We start from the raw sequence: 13,890 nt of genomic DNA, 5'->3' as shown, positions 1-13,890 counted from the left end.
CAACACCCTCTCCAACATTTACTGTCTGCAGACGTTTTGTTAATGGCCATTCTGACAGGTGTGAGATACTTCATTGTTGTTTTGTAAATCAGTGTTTTTCAAATTTGCGTGGTGAACCTTTTTGAAATCAATTTAGATCAATTAGCATTTCTAGAAAAAAACATTATAAGAGTGCATTGCAAGTACAAAGTCTATATAGAGGATGTAAATCCTGAGTACCTAGGAAGAAATTTTCGAAAGACTTTGAATTGGAAGATCTCTTTAACTTTTATGGTTTTATTAATTGTTCATGAAAAGGGCATGTAGTGTGGGGAAATGAGGGGTAGGCAACTTCTTTCAAGCATAGTATCTAAAATATATCCACATATTCTTGCCATAAAATGTCACGGTCAGTGATCTTTAGAAAGAAAAGACTTGTTTCAATAGGGTATTTGGTTTACTCACTACAGGTAGAAAAGGTGAAAAAAGTATGTAAAATTACAGCTTGTGAATGTGGAAATATGTCTTATCCTTGAGACCAGAGAATGCTCACTGCAAGAAGTTAACAGATGCATTGTGAATTACAGCTACCGATTTAAGAGGTGGTATTATTCAGTCTGGCCAGAATGTTCTCTCATCAGTCAAATGACTTCTAAGCTAAAAAGTGAGAATGTGCTCTGCTTTTTGATTACTTCATTTATATTTCATCCATGTTATTCTACATTTTGTGCTTACTGTTGGGAAATGGGTTCTTTCAATGGAGAGTAAGGGAAGGCACAGCCCAGTAATTTACAAGAAAACATTGAGTTTCAAACTTAATATGTTACTGGAAATAAGTGGAAAGTAAGAAATAATAAAGTATCAGGAGTACTACTCCAAATCTTATTAAAGTGTTACTTAAGGGAGTAGGTGCTAGAAATACGCTTCTTTTTCTTATTTTTTTTTTTTTTTTAGTGAGGTGTGGTTGTTGTACAGTATTATGTGCTTCAGGTATACAGCATCGTGATTCACAAATGTTTAAAGATTATACTCCATTTATTGTTATTATAAAATGCTGGCTATATTCCCTGTACTGTGTAATATTTTTTAAAATGTTTCCCAGGTAATTCTGATGAGCAGCCCTGTTTGGGATCAACTGGTCTAGAGACTCAGCTTCTCATCCCTGCTTCATTTGTGCCTAGCTATAGATGCCAGAGAAAAATTTCATAACTTTTATAGGTCTCCTTTTTCCTGTTCTAAAATTTACATTTATGTGACTCACTGAGATTTCTGATGAAGTTTCATTGTTAATCACAAACCAACCAGTGTCCTAATTTTAAAAATTGGAGCCTAAGACATAAATGTATATTGTAGATGGCACTAAAAAGGTAATTATAATAATTTCTACATTCTAGGAAGTTTGCTCTTTTAATATTAGATCCCAACAAGTTACCGACTTGTTGACAATGTCAGATATTAACCAATGAGACTGTTCTCTGACAATTATTCCCACACATGCCCCTTGTTTTATAATCCTGCCTATTTTCCCTACTCCAATCATAAAAATCTGAACCGGGAATAAATATTTCTGACCAATGCAAGCTGGGCTAATCAAATTTCATCCCCTTTGGGGAATTAGAAACTGAAATGTAATTACTTGGAGACTGGGGTTCACTGTTGTTGAGTTATATGAGTGATACAGCCTTATAGGAGACCAGAGCCTGTGAGGAGCTTAGCTCTTCCCCATGTTTCTTCCCTACCAAGATTTCATGGTTCAGCAATTCCTTCTATTCTGTAAACTACTTCTGAATTCTTTCCGATAAATTCTGTATATTTGCATTAAGCTAGAGTTCTGCTGGTATTGGGAAAGGAATAAAGACCTAAGAAATCTATTGAACAGAATAACTTCTCTCCTCTGTATCTAGAAAGGTACCTGATTTGTACCATTCTTGGGAGACTTGAGAAAATAGTATTCAAAGCAGATGAGAAACCTGGTTTGAGAAATGCTGAGCTTGGCTGTGTTGATTTATGATGCTTTCAATACAGCTATGATAGATGGGTGTGGGGAGGTTATGGAAGAATCAGTATATAATTAATAATCATGATGCTAAAATCATTATCTCACCAATCCTTATTTTAAAAAATCTGAAGGTGTGGCGTGGCAACATCATGATAGTCATTGTACTGTGGTCACCTCTGACTCAGTTACATATGTGCCCATGGTCATGTAGCACAAACCCATCAAGTGGGGAAACTGAACCCAGGATTCCTAATTCCAAACTAATCCATTGGAAAGCATTAGTCATTGTTGATTGGAAAACACTATTCATTGTTGATATATCCTTTCATACATTCATTAGAGAAATACATGGTCCTGAATTGATTCATATAAACTTATGGTAAAATGTTATCCTCTTAAAATGTTTTATATTCTAGGAATTTCACTTATATGAAAAAATGCCTTAAATTTGGGAGGAAAAAAAAGTTTCATCAAACACATTCTTTTAACACCCCAGCATATATTGAACCAGAAAGTCTGTTGAAGGTATTTGTTTCTGGACAAGGAAGAAAAGTGATCAGAATAGAAAGTTTGCTTCTGATAAGAGTGTGAACAGAACACTTTCAATGTTGCTTTATTTTTCTTAAATTTTAAGTCCTTACAGTCTAAGAGGAAAATTAGCTCTAGAAGCTCAGATAGACAGAGGGGTTGCTGTGGAAAGTTCTTTGTAAAAGTATCATCATCAGAAAACTTTAAAGACATTTTAACTATCTTGTGTAATTTTGAGAGCAGGAAAGCAGTAGAATTTGGCACAAAGTTGAGCCTCAGTAAATGTTTATTGAATGAATCGGTGAAACAGTGGCTCAATAAATCAAGAATGTTATAGGACCATAAAATTTTAAAATTGAAAGAATCACTGGATATCACTTAGTCCAGCTATGTCCCTTTGCCATAGAGGAAAATGAGGCCCAGTGAGGCTAAATGCGGAGACCAAAGGGACAGAGAGCTGAAAGTGGCTGAGTCAAGACCAGTGCTCAACCTTCCTGATCTTTACTATGATGTTTTATTTTGTTTTTTTAGAAAATGAAAAATGAAAGTTAAAAAAAGCACAAAAACCTCATGAAATCATTTTGAAAGTCATTCAGGTTTAAACTTCTTTAAAAGAATAAGTCATCAATAGAAAAACACATTTTTTCTTCCTTTATGCTATTTCCTTCCATCTCTTTTTTACAGCATGAACCTAATTAACCAACAATTTCCTAGAATTAGGGTATTGGCCAAAATGAAATTCTAGTTATTAAATTATTAGGTAAAAAGCTGATTTAAAAAATGAACAAACTACTGGACAGTCTTTTAAAATATGATATTTACTTTTTTAATGGGATTCCCTGTTGGTCAGACGGAGACAGTAGAGAATCTACCTGTAAGGCAGGAGACCTGGGTTCAATCCCTGGGTCAGGAAGATCCCCTGGAGAAGGGAATGGCTACCCACTCCAGTATTCTTGCCTGGAGAATTCCATGGACAGAGGACAAAAAGTCAGTAATAATAGTGATAACCAGTAATGATAATGATAACCAACAGCTGATTGCTCTCCATATGCCAGATAATATAAAACATACTTCTTTATATTCACAGCAGAATGTTGAAGATAAATTTTTTGCATAGAATTGTTGATTAAAGCCCCTTGAAACAGAATTTAAGTAACCTCTACTCTAAAGAAAATCTCTAAACACTGGCCACTTATCTCCCTCAGCACTTAGTAGAAGACAGCAAAAGTGATCTTTTGACAACCTCTAACCCAATTCCTGCCTCCCTACTTCCCACCTTCCTTATCTACCCAAGCATAAGAGATGAGTGAGTGGACCGAAGAGTCAGTAGATGATAGGCCTCATGAAAATATACTGTCCAAGGAGAGTCTGCTTATTTGCCCGAGGTAATAGAGAGAAGAGACTGCTATAGAAGCTTATCTGCATTGTGCATTCCTGATGCATGACAGTGTTTGCATCAAACTTGCTGACCTGCCTTTGCCTTACTGAGGAGAAAGGGAACTGGCAGGACGGAAAGAGACGAAGGAGGGTAGCTTACAGTCTCAACATCTGGTGTAGCCAGGATGCCTAAGATTCTGTGGGTCATGCAGACACTGTACTTTAGTCTGGAGCTTGAACCATCTGGCCAGTATTACTCACAAGAAGGCCACTTGCTGGGCTGCAGGGCCAGGGGATCACAGGAGCCAGATGCAATGTGTTAGAACCAGAGGATGAAGCAAGTTGGGCCAGATGAATCAACCCCATCCCCACCTCTCTATCTGTCTCATTATGTTTGGAAAATGCAGTGATGAGGTCGTAAAGCGTACTTGAGTCTACCATTTCAAGGGTATTAGAGGTCAGGGAGGGTGAACCAAAGAAGCAGTTACAACCAATAGAAGGAGGCTGCAACAGTGGCCTCTGTCTTGTTCTCTCCCTCTCATCTACTCCATCCGAATATACCAGAAGGGCCAGGTTTTAAGGCAGGTGGTAAAAAGATGTCTCTTTTTATACCACATCCTCCCTTTGGTCCTCAACTCAGACTGTGAATTGAGGGGTGAAACTTATATCTGAGGTGAAAGTTATCAAGTAGCCTGAGTCTTTAATAACCAAAAGACCAGAGATTTAGTAAGTCTGCCCAGGATGTTATTAAGAGATGGGGAAAGGAAGTGACAGTGTGTGCATGTTTAAAATCAGCAACTGAGGGAATATAACGAATGCATAAATAAATATCCTTTCATGTTTATATACCATGAATATATCCTTTGGATTTTGATTCTAATAAATTTATTACACGTGTTACATTACTTAATTCTCACAACTAACCATCATGTATATAGCTCCTATGCCTCCACTCATTGATCAGAAAACAGATTTTTAAGATGAGTGATTATTATTAAGTGATTATTACTCATAATGTGAGAGTGGAATTCAAACCCAATTGTATATGACTCTGTAGCCCCCATTCCTATGATCTATAACTTTATAACTCTCAGGCTTATTGCTGTCACTTTCATACATATCCAGAATCCAATCTCTATGTAGAAGTCAGACTGAACTTTTTAAAATGCAGATCAAATCTTATCACTTTTCAGCCTGCAATACTCCAGTGACTTCCCATTGTACATGGAATAAAATAAAAAAAGTTTGACCAGAATGATGCCTGAATGGATTATTAATCTCCCTCTCAATTTGAACTCAATACTAGGCTTTACATGTGTGGCTTTTTGGATTCAATATTCTTTGCCTTAAGATCAAAGACACACCATGGGTTTCCAGTACCCCTTCTCCTGGTGCAAAGTGTGGCACTCTAAAATTCAAGTGTTCTTGGACTTCCCTGGTGGCACAGTGGATAAGAATCTGCCTGCCAATGATATATAAATAAATATATAAAATATTGAACCTGGGTTCAATCCCTGGTCGGGGAGAATTTCACAAGCCATGGAGCAAGTAAGCCCATGTGCCACAACTGTTGAGACTGTGCTCTTGAGCTCCAAGCCACAACTGCTGAGACTGTGTACCACAATTGCTGAAGCCCACACACCTAGAAGCTGTGCTCCCCAATAAGAGAAGCTACCACAATGAGTAGCCCTTGCACTGAAACAAAGAGTAGCCCCCTCTCACCACTACTGAAGAAAGTCTTCTCAAAGCAATAAACACCTAGCACAGTCAAAAATAAATAAATATAATACAAGTGTTTTTAGTTTATACTGATCAGTATAAATGTGTGAGTGTGTGCTAAATTGCTTCAATCATGTCTGACTTTGCGATGCTATGGACTGTAGACTGCCAGGCTTCTCTTTCCATGGGATCCTCCAGGCAATAATACTAGAGTGGGTTGCCTCCAGGGTATAATGAAGAATAGCATAAATGAGGAATGTTTCTATGCTTAAATACAGGATATCTATAAATCTGCTATAAACATCATTGTAATCCTCTGATTATATATGAAATAGTATATATGCTATATATACATATATATATATATTATTTATTTATTAGGTATTCATTCATTGACACCCAAAGAAATCATAAGTTTATATAGAGTTGCTTTGGAAAGCCTATATTCACCATGCTATGGGTTTCCCTGGTGGTTCAGATGGTAAAGAATCTGCCTTCCCTGGGTTAGGCAGATCCTCTGGAGGAGGGCATGGCAACCCATTCCAGTATTCTTGCCTGGAGAATCCCCATGGACAGAGGAGCCTGGTGGGCTACAGTCCATGGTGTCACAAAGAGTAGGACACGACTGAGTGACTAAGCACAGCACATGCAACGCTATGTTTTTGCTTTGATCGTGTCACTGATATCCACCAGGTTAAAAGATGATGGAGCTAGTCATAGATTCAACTGTGGGAGTTGAGCCTGAGGCAGGCCCAGAAATTACAATATTGCACACCTGGTGAATGTTTGTTTATGACTTTTCCTACGTGTCATCTGATCTGTGCAGAAGTGAATGGTCATCAAGCCAGTTAAGACTTGGAGTGGCCTGTTTGGTTCCCAGCACCTGCAGTTATACATACAAATGCAAATCAGTCGCACAATAGAATTGGAAAATTGTCCTGGAGTATTGAGCTGTGTCCTATTATTTTTTATTTTTATTTTTTAGAGTATGTTCAAGTGTAAATGGCATTTAGTTTTTGGTCATTAGTTAGAAGCTCATTTCATGGCATTATCTAGGGAGTAAGAAAGAGTAAGATTGGAATAAAGAAAGCAAGGGGGGTTTACATGTTATTATTCTACTCCAATTAATTAATGTGATCATGGTTTTATCTGTTCAACCCTCACTCTCTTCAGCTAATAAATGAAAGCATTACGTCAAATAATATCTAAGTCTTTCACTTTCATATTTAATGACTTCACATATATCATCATTAAAATTATGCCTATTTTTCTAGGGTTATCTGATGGATACTTGGCAACTTACTTCCAGATTGGTTGCCTTGAGGTGTATCTGAAGTGAAATAAAACCATGAACAATGAATATTTTATGAAGCTTTATTTCTTGCTGCAAACAATAGAAGCTAACCAGAGAATTTCTGTAGGTTGAATCATAATTGGGAATTTTGGAATGATTTATGACATTTCATCTGAGAGAAAGTCCAGATAAAGAACTATTCTCCCTTTAAAATTATGCTGTTTTTCCTTACAGTGATCAATTGATTGTTTTAATGTATAAATTACAAAGGATTTTGGCAAATAAAACTGTGCTGTTTTCTGTTACACTTCTTAGGAACTGAAAATTTAACCTGATGTGATTCAATAGTCAGACCTTCTTTTTCTGTTTTTCTAAGCTTGCTTTATCTTCATAGTCAGAGACAGCCAGGCTTGTTATTTAATGTAATAATGTAAACTTCTAGTGTGTACCTTTGCTTAGTCAAGAATATTTTTGGCATGATATTCTTGTGTATTTGACTTCTAGAGCAGTAAAACAAATGAAACAAGCCTCTTACTCAAACAGAAAGTTTTTGTTCACTTTTTTTTTTAATGTGTTGATTTTAGTTCCTGGTTTGTGTTGAACACAACCTTAGAATATATTTTAAGGTATAGTGAAACCTTATAAACCTGTGTGATTTGGGACTGTATATATGAAAAGCAAGATAATCGAGAACAATAATGTAGGTCAGGTTCTTGCCTTCAGAAAATAGCCTGACATTCTCCATGTAAGTGGAAATAGTAAGACTTCTCTCTGACCATAGATATCTTTGCCTTAGGAATTAGGGTCATTTCCTTGCAGGTCCTTCACTTAGTAAAGAAGTTCAGTGAGCTTGAAAGTTGTGGCAACATAGGGTAAAATTAGGGAGACTTGACCCAAAGCATAAGCAATGGGAAGGGGCACTGCTCTGAGAATCAATTTGTGAGTGAACTCGAAAAGTCATATAACCTTTTTTTTTTTTTTTTGTCGAATATTCTACTCTCTAAAGTATAAATCAGTAATTCTTGCTGTTAAAAAGGATCCATTTGTTCAGTTGACCATCCAAAGATTGAACACTATCTGCCATATCCAGTTAAGTTTCGGTTATGTTCAAGTCCTTTCTGTGATGAGAAATTTGTTTTCTAGTAAATGAAATGTTCCACCTATGGATAGCTCTCTTATAAAGTCTATTATTTTGAGATATATTTTCTCATAGCTATTATGCTTTGATTCTATTCACACCCCTGATTCACTGCAAAATGGAATCGCTCCTGTAAGGAATAGCCTTCCTAATGTTTGAAGATTCTGTCACATATCTTTAAAATTTTTCTTTAGAGGATTTTTGACACTACCTTATGTAATCTAGAAGTCTTTTATCATCTCAACATATATCCAATAAATTCCAGCTTGTCTAAATAGGAGTGTGATAGCAGGCATGAGCCACCTGAAGACCATCCCATCCCTCTTCTAAGAACTATGAATATAACCCATGCCTGCCTGAGCTTTTTTGAGTGTCTCCCTCACACTTTGGGGTTTCCCAGTGGCTCAGATGGTAAAGAATCTGCCTGCAGTGTGGGAGAGCCGGGTTCAATCCCTGTATCAGGAAGATCCCCTGGAGAAGGAAATGGCAACCCACTCCAGTGTTCTTGTCTGGAAAATTCCATGGATGGAGGACCTGGTCAGCTATACCGTCCATGAGGTCGCAGAGTTGGACACGACTGAGTGACTTCTCTCTCTCACACTTTGATTCATGTTCTAAATCCTCTAGATTTCGCTTTCTTTGTTTTATCTGGTATGTCTGGGAAGTCATGTTTTCTACATATTCTTCCTTGTTCAGTTGAGTGATTTTAGACCTCAGAATAGAACTCAGATTTTATACAATTTAGATTTTTTTCATTGAATTTTCCTTCAGAAAACTAGATGAGCAAGAATTGTGTATTTTTGTTCGAGTCGTAAGAGAGTTGAAAATTGGTGAGGACTGAAATCCAGTGGCACCCATTAGATATCTCTTTCTCCAATTGTATTATAACAGAAAACAAATTAATATAGAATATTAGAAAAATAAATCAAGTTTTTGAGCAGTGTATTAGATGTTTCTCTAATTCTGTTGTAGCATTTTGAGTAGTAGACACCCCCTTCATCTAAACAGTGATCCATTAATCAGCACATTTGAAGTATGGTCCCTCAAACAATTATAATTACATCCATGCAGCTTATTTATATTTTCTAAATCCTGTGAGGTTGCTCTGGAGAGCAAATGGTGTTAAGGGATATTGACATACATAGAAAAGTTCTAAAGTGATGCATAGTTGGTATTATTACTATTGTTGTTATTTTCATTGTTACTAATAAAAGTACTATTAATAAAGTAGTGTCTTGCTCCTATCACCCTATTAATCAGGAAGAAACGACCTTATCAGATGAATTCATTTTGTTCTCAGTCATCTAGATTATGAATTTAAATTATTTTTTGAAATATAGTATAAATACTAGAAAGTGCACATATCATTAGTGTATAGCTATATGAATGTTTGCACTCTGATCACACACATAAAAAAACCCAGGTCAAGAACAGAATGCTGCTAGTACCCCCAACGTCCTCCTAACTAGTTTCCCCTTCATTTCTATCAAAGGCAGTCAGTACCTTGACTTACAACAGTAGAGATTTAGTTTTATTTTTTTTATATAAATGAAATTATAAGTATCTTCTCTTTTGTCTGGCTTTTTTTTTTTTACTCAATGTTATCATTATGAGTTTTATCCATATTTTTGCATGTAGTTATAGACCATATATTCTCTTTGCTGTTTAATATAATATTCTATAATTATGCCCCAATTTATTTATCCATTCTACTATTGATTGGCATTTAAGTACTGTCCAGTTTGAGGTTGTTATGCAGAGTGCTGCTGTAAACATTCTAGTGTGTAATTCTGATGATCTTGTGTTCATTTTGTTGGATGTATACTTATAAGGGGAGATTCCTGGGTCATAAGATAGGCAAATTTATCTTTTAAAGATACTGCTAATTTCAAAAAGCAGTTCTCACCAGCAATACATAAGAGTTCCAGTTGCTCCACATCCTAACACTTGGTACATTTTGTCTTTTTCACTTGTTTTATTTATTTTTTTATTCATTGTGGTGTAATATATTGATATTTTATTATGGTTTAGTTTGCATTTCTCTGAATTCTAATAAAGTTGAACATCTTTTCCTATAGTTGTGAATCTAATTTCTTTTTGATGTTTATTGTTTTAGAACATACTAGAAATGCATAAGATATTTGGATCTTATCTTTTAAAATGGATGTAGACCCTTTCTTTAATTGTTCAACAGGAAAGCATGAATAACTCTTTACTGTGCTACTTGGTATTTGCATTTGACATAGCACAAAACTTAATGATAAAGACAGCATGGTAACAAGGACGAATTATAGTTCTCTTGAAGAAAATTGAATGACTTACATATTCTCATATGGTAAACAAATTCTTTCTTGAAAAAGAACCTAACAAAAATATTTCCCTGCTTAGATTCATGTCTCATTTATGATTTTTTGAAGTAAAGTTATGTTCTACAGGGTGAATTCTTCCAAAACTACATGGTTGCATTTAATGAAAATTTAAATTATCTTAATTTGGTATTAACATAAAAAGAGTGATATACTTTCATTTTTGAGTAATATGAATATGATGGTGTAAAATGTTATTGACATTCATATAACTTCACAGATTTCCATCTAGTAAACTATAAACTCTAATATTTAGTACTTTTCCTTTGGCTCTGCCACATTATCTGGATTTATTTTGCATAAATCATATTTGGAATGATGTGAAGTCTCCTGGATAAAATGCTACAGCCTCTTAACTAGCAACAAGCCTCTTCAAGGACCCACTCTCTGTTCTTTAGTATTTAAGGGTAGTAGGCTGAATTCAAGTCCTCTTCTGTGACTGGCATTTTCTGAATTTGACATTTAAACTCCATGTGAATCACTTTCCGAATGATTAAAACTCAGGCTAGAAGAAGATCTCTAAAATTCCTTTTGGTTCAGAGACCTCTTCTGAGTATTCAGTGGGGATGAAAAGTTTGCAAATATCCTCTTCAGATAAGTGAATCTCACCATATCTGATGTATGTATATGGATATGAGCCAGAATTCTTTTGGCTCCCTATTCCTTGAATTCTCTTGGCTCCATATTCCTATTACTCATCAAATGATCAGAGCAGTGAGGAGAGAGTAATGGATTGAAAGAAATTGGGAATGTTATTTTTATTGATTATGGTAACTATTTTCTGAAGACCAATACCTTTATAATATGTGATGTCCCCATGGGGTAGCATAAGGCCAAATAGTGCTTATTGCAGTTGGTCGATTTTAAACTCATCAGCACTCTCATTAATTAGCATTGGATAACAATGACTATTTTTTCCATAGCTTTTACAAAACCTGGAGTTTTTCTATCTTTTCAATTTTTGTCAATTTCATGGCTGCAAAATGAATTCTGAATTTGAGTTTTGCCTTTCCCTCAAGACTCAAAGAATTGAACATCTTTTTATTTATTCTAATAGTATATACCGGTTTTTCTATGAAATTGTTGTTGTTGTTCAGTTGTATCCAAACATCGTTTGCCAATTTTCCCATTTTTCAAATCTTTTTTTTTTTCCAAACTGATTTATCAGAATGCTTTGCAAATCCTGTATTGTAGTCCTTTGCAGATTAATATGGTATGAAAGCATTTTCGGCCAACTTAATTTAGATTCTTACTCTCTTTATGGTATTATTGATAAACAGGTGTTCTTAATTTTAATGCAGTTGAATATATCAATACTTGATTAGTTTTTTATGCTTGTTTAATAAATTCTTCCATACCTCCATATCATAGTTTCTTGTCTTAACAAAAATTTACAGATTTACCTCACTAATTTATGTTCTTAGTCCATGGAGAATTGATTTTTGTAAACAAAATAATGTAAATATTCAATTTCACTTTATTCATGTAGTTAACCTGTTGTCCCAACACCACTTTTTGACTAATCTGTACTTTTCTCACTTTTTTGCAATGCCCGACGACATAAATCATTTTCGTATATGCATGATTATTTTTAGTTTGATTATTATCTTTATTCTCTCCTTTTGTCTATCCTAATGAATTATCTTTACTATCACGATTTTCTAATAGTTGTTCATCTTTACCCAGGAAGCTTCCTTAATCTTCTTTCTCTGATCTATCTTGGCTATTTTGCGCTCTTTGTTTTCCCATAGAACTTATAGAAGCAGCTTTTCAAATTTGTTAAAAAAAAATTATTGATATTTTTGTTGGAATTTCACCTAATCTATCGATCAGTTTATATGTTTAAAACATTGGTTTTCCCCAGTTCATAGAACCCTGCAATCTGTCTGAAGTATCTTAAACCTAATAGATTTTGAAGATACTTTTGGTCTTTCAATTGTACAATTATATTTCCTAATGTGATTTTTTTTTTTCCACCTGTACTCTTGATAATGCTCTTAAGGTTTTCTTTTCTTCCTACATTAGCTAGGACTTGAAGCTCAGTATGTTGATAGCGGGCATCTTGTTCTATAACTGATCTTAAAGAGAGTTTTCTAGATTTCATAATGAAGTATGGCATATGCTATTTGTTTTAGGTCATTTACCATATTTATTACATTAGTTAGGTTAGGAGGAAGACATCTACCATTTCTAGTGCCCACCAACTTTCCCAGATGTCTGTACAGCATAATCTCGTTATATCCTGAGAGACCGGTATCACTAACCATGTTTAGAAACTGAAATTTTAAAAGATGCATAATTGCCCCCCAGTACAGTTAACACGTGGCCCGCTAGGATCTAAATTCGTACTTTAGCCTATGTTTCCCCCCCCTTCATTATATCATAAATATTTAGTTGTGCTGGCTCCCAATATCAAGCCATTTGCCATACTGAACTAACCTGAGAAGCAAAGACCTAAACCGTAGACTTTCAGAGAAAGGGATTAGGTCAGTGTTAGTCATTCCACTATCGCTGAAGACTAGCACTGGGCCTACACTTGCGGATTTCAGCTAATAATTTGAGTATATGAAAGGAAGGGACCTTTTAGTATGGATCGGGCTGACATTGCTATGACTCTGACTAAATTGTAGTGGATTTGGCCTGACCACTAGTCTTCACTAATAGTTTACTAGTAGGTAATAACTCTTCCTCAAGGGTTCACTCTCTTGTGAAAGTTCTTAGGTGCTCACTATCTTACTCAGTGCCTTGCCTTGCCTGCCTGTATTAGTTACAATGCTTTTTGTATCCAGAGAGTCAGGTCATTGGACCCTGATGAGCTGAGACCTTAATTTGAGCTCCAATGCAAAGACATGACATATATGTCTACTGAATGAAAGTAGTCCTGAGTTAAAATCCTATTGCCAAGATAAAGATAAAAGTGAGACCCCTGTTGGTCTTTGAACCCTCCAGTGGGCACAGTAGAGATGCTATATTACCAGTGAAACAGATTCTCTAGTACCACTTGTAATTCTATGTTTATAGTTTATTAGAAGCTGAGTCCAGACCATACGGTCTCATTTTTCTTGGGACAATGCCATCATTGCCTAGAAAGTTGAAGGAGATTTTGGCTTCTACTTTTCCTTTGATTAACTCACTTAATTAGTAGGAAAAGACTGCTCTTTCCAAATAGCCACCATTTCTGTTTGATTTAACATTTTGTGGGATCCACGTTGTTACCCCTAAATAAATGTGGAGAAGACTGAGAAATATAGAAAATGTTGAGACCTCATTTACATGCTATTCCCCTGAGAATGTGCTGGAATTCTTACCAGTCTCATAAAAGCCAGTCTTGCCATCTGCTTGGTGAGATCAGAGAATGAACAAATAATCCAGCTTCTGCCTTTAGGCCTTCTATCACTGTCCCCTCCACCCAGGGAGAAAGAAAAAAAAAAAAGCATTTGTTCTATAAGAAATCTATTCACTCCCAGACCAAATTCTGTCATTTTTCTTT

General features: G+C 35.5%; 1 protein-coding gene across 13 annotated transcripts in view; it reads left to right on the top strand.

The window, feature by feature from the left end:
* NRXN1 (neurexin 1) overlaps positions 1–13,890 on the top strand; it is a 1,209,846-nt gene that overhangs the window by 449,368 nt on the left and 746,588 nt on the right. The window lies entirely within an intron of this gene.

The sequence above is a fragment of the Capra hircus genome, chromosome 11 (assembly GCF_001704415.2).
Source record: "Capra hircus breed San Clemente chromosome 11, ASM170441v1, whole genome shotgun sequence".
NCBI lineage: Eukaryota > Metazoa > Chordata > Mammalia > Artiodactyla > Bovidae > Capra > Capra hircus.
The sequence above is the reverse complement of the archived record's forward strand: the minus strand, read 5'-3'. Positions and strand labels throughout refer to the sequence as shown.